The sequence below is a fragment of the Crocuta crocuta genome, unplaced genomic scaffold (assembly GCF_008692635.1).
Source record: "Crocuta crocuta isolate KB4526 unplaced genomic scaffold, BGI_CrCroc_1.0 scaffold149, whole genome shotgun sequence".
In the NCBI taxonomy this organism is placed as follows: domain Eukaryota; kingdom Metazoa; phylum Chordata; class Mammalia; order Carnivora; family Hyaenidae; genus Crocuta; species Crocuta crocuta.
Window position 1 is genome coordinate 9,305,812 of NW_027551561.1, and position 3,062 is coordinate 9,308,873.

At 44.0% G+C, this 3,062-nt stretch overlaps 1 protein-coding gene across 2 annotated transcripts in view; it reads left to right on the plus strand.

The window, feature by feature from the left end:
• Nucleotides 1-2,865: 2,865 nt before the first annotated feature.
• Nucleotides 2,866-3,062, plus strand: part of LIG3 (DNA ligase 3) — a 20,761-nt gene continuing 20,564 nt past the window's right edge. For both annotated transcript variants that reach the window (XM_077749889.1, XM_077749890.1), the window contains exon 1: nucleotides 2,866-2,954. The gene's annotated coding sequence lies outside the window, so the exon portion shown is untranslated. The remainder of the gene's footprint in view (nucleotides 2,955-3,062) is intronic.

Sequence of the window (3,062 nt, forward strand, 5' to 3'; positions counted from 1 at the left end):
TCTCACCCTGGTCAGCACCTCCTATTCTCCTCCTCTACTTTCTTTTTCTCCAGAGCACTTAAGTCAATTTACATACTATGCATTTTATTTACTATGTATTTTCTACCTCCCCCACCAACCTCTGAACTCCTTGGGGGCAAAGATTTTTGTTTCACTGCTATATTGTACTTTCTGGAATGGTCCCTAACATAGAGTTGGCATTCAATACCTGCCTGATTGATCAGCTTCACAGTGGTATGGATGTATCCAGGGTGGAGTGTAGAGGGGAATGTACATTTACTGAAATACTTCGAAGTGCCAAGCAGTTTGCAAGTTAATATAAATCCTATCATTTAACTGTCACACACACTCCTAGAAGGTATTTTTAGCCCCATTCCACCATGAAAACTGAAGCCCACAGAAGTTAAGAAAATAGATGGTTACATAGCCCGTGGTAGAACATAATTCAAACCTAAATTTGTTATTCTAAAGCCCTGCTATTCCCACCACACATTACTTCACCCTCCTTGGTATCAGTTCCCACTTCTCTAAAGAAATGCAACGGCCAGCTGTCATACCTAGTTTATAGTGGGGTACGGGGGAATGGAGGGTGAATCAAGATTGGGGTTCCTTGGAGCTGTATTCAAGCAAAACAAACATTAAGAGCCTGAGTCTTTTTGCACATTTACATCAAACACTGCCAAAGTAAACATTCTTGGAGGGAGCTGATCAATTTCAAAGTTTCAAGTCATTCCATTCAGTCATGGGTTTCATTTATTTATAAATATTTGCTGAGTGCCTACTATGTACCCAGTACTACTCTCGACATTGAGGATAAAGAGTTGCATAAGGCACATATGTCACCCTCCACAAACACTGAAGTCCAGGGCAGTGCTGACCAATATTAGTAGCAAGTGAGCTGAGTGTGCAGTTTTACATTATCTAGTCACATTTTCAAAAAAGTAAAACAGTTGAAATTAATTTTAATAATACATTTGTATTTAACCCAACTTATCCAAAAGATTAACAGGGAACCAACATAAACAGATTACTGATGAGATATCTTACAGTCCTTTTTTTGTTTAGCAACACATCTTTGAAATCAGTGTGTATCTTACACTTAGAGCACGTCTGGATTTGGACTAGCTACATTTCAAGAGTCTGATAGCCACATGTGGCTAGCAATGACAGCAGCCAACAGCACAGGGCCTGGGAAAAAGGTAGTCAAGGTTATTCTCAAAACAATGTAGTAAATGCAGTGATAGAAATCAGGATTCCTCAACTGCCAGTTAGAATCTGAGCCTCCAGTGACCTTCCAACCCCAAAGATCATGTTCATTCTGCAGCACATTAAAGACTTCCCCACTCCAAACAGTGGGATTGTGTTGTCCTCAACCAATCAAATATGTCCAAACAAAACTCATCCTTTTACCCCAAATACCTACTTCTCTCTGCTCATTTTGTATCTCAGATGATGGCACCATTATCTCCTGCTCACTCAAGTCACTCTCATTTCATCTTTAGGTAGATGGGCATTTTATTTAAAAGATTTAAAATCCAAGCATTTATTTTAGGGGTGCCTGGTCAGTAGAACATACAGCTCTTGATCTGAGGCTTGTGAGTTCCAGCTCCACACCAGGTATAAAGATTACGTAAAAACAAAATCTTCAAAAAATGTTAAAAAGTAAAAAGTAAAATCCAAATATTTATTTTTTTAAAAATGCTCAATCCTCTCCATCCCAACTAACTGAGCATGTTCAGGCCACTTTCCTCTCTCACATGGATCACTACGAGAAACTTTTTTCCCCAGATTTAGTGAGATATAATTCATATACATTACTATAGACTATTAAGGTGTATACAGCATAATGGTTTGACCTATGTATATTATGAAATGAAAATGAATGCCACAGTAAGTTTGGTTCAGTATCCACCGTCTCACATACATACAACAAAAAGAAAAAGGAAAGAAAAGAAAAAAATTGTTTTCCTTTAATACAGAACTCTTCAGGAATTTGCAGGTCATCCTTGCCCACTGAGCCCTGCTAATCTGTGTATGTTCCAATTTTAGCCTACATGCTGCCTCAGCAAGCACCAAGAATTTAAGTTCTTCCCTTGTCTCAGTCTCTCCCTGACCCCGCCTCAAAAGTAGTTACTAGTACCTAAGGCCCTTCAAGATTGTCCATCCCATACATAATAAAAGCCAAGCAGTTTTGCACAGAGCACAGAATTCCCTCCGGAATCTGATTTTAGTTTGCCTAATAATGCCCCATTGTTTGCTGTTCCTAGACCCCGAACAAATTCGCTTAGGTTCTGTGAGTCAGGTGCTCTTTTGAAAAAATAGCCATCCTAATCTCTCAAAAAGTTGGTCCTGGGGTCTAAACAAGGGATTACTCTCCCCATTACGCCTTTACACTTTAAGTGTGTAAGATACCTAATGCCTCTTTTCAACTCAATACTATTTATTGAGCACAATGTGCTAATAAGCACTGTGCAGGACACAAGACACAGGGAATATAGGAACACGGGTTGAAAAAAAAAAAAAGAGGTTGAATGACGCATTCTTTGCCTTCCCGAAGCTCGTTACAAAACAGTTTCTCAACCATCCTCTTTAAGGACTGGAGCATTTCTAACATAGCGAACGAAAGGGAGTGGGGGTGGGGCCCTCCGATGTTCAGGCCAGGGTCAGACCCACGCGCCCGCACCTCCACTCTAACCAAACAACACCGCAGGCGGGGAACCACCCTCAACCCCCAACTCCATTCCCAAAGCCTCTCTCAGCCGAGCCTGACCAGCACCCACGTGGCAGGCAGAGGGCGGGGACGCGTAGAGCACCTTGGGCCCCGAACCCTGCGCCTGCGCACTGCGCCGGCTTAAGGACCCGGATTTAAAGAGACAGGCGCTACAATCGTCGTGGCGGCGCGCGGCCTGTGGGTGCCCGGTGCGAGGCCTGCGGTGTGCGCCGGAGCGGGGAAGGTAGGTGAGGGGCGGGGGCGGCAGGGCCGGGCAGCGGGGAGGGAGGCGGCCCGGGGGCCCGGGGCTCGGCCCGGCCCGGGGGCCAGCCCCCTCTGCTCCTCCCCCGCC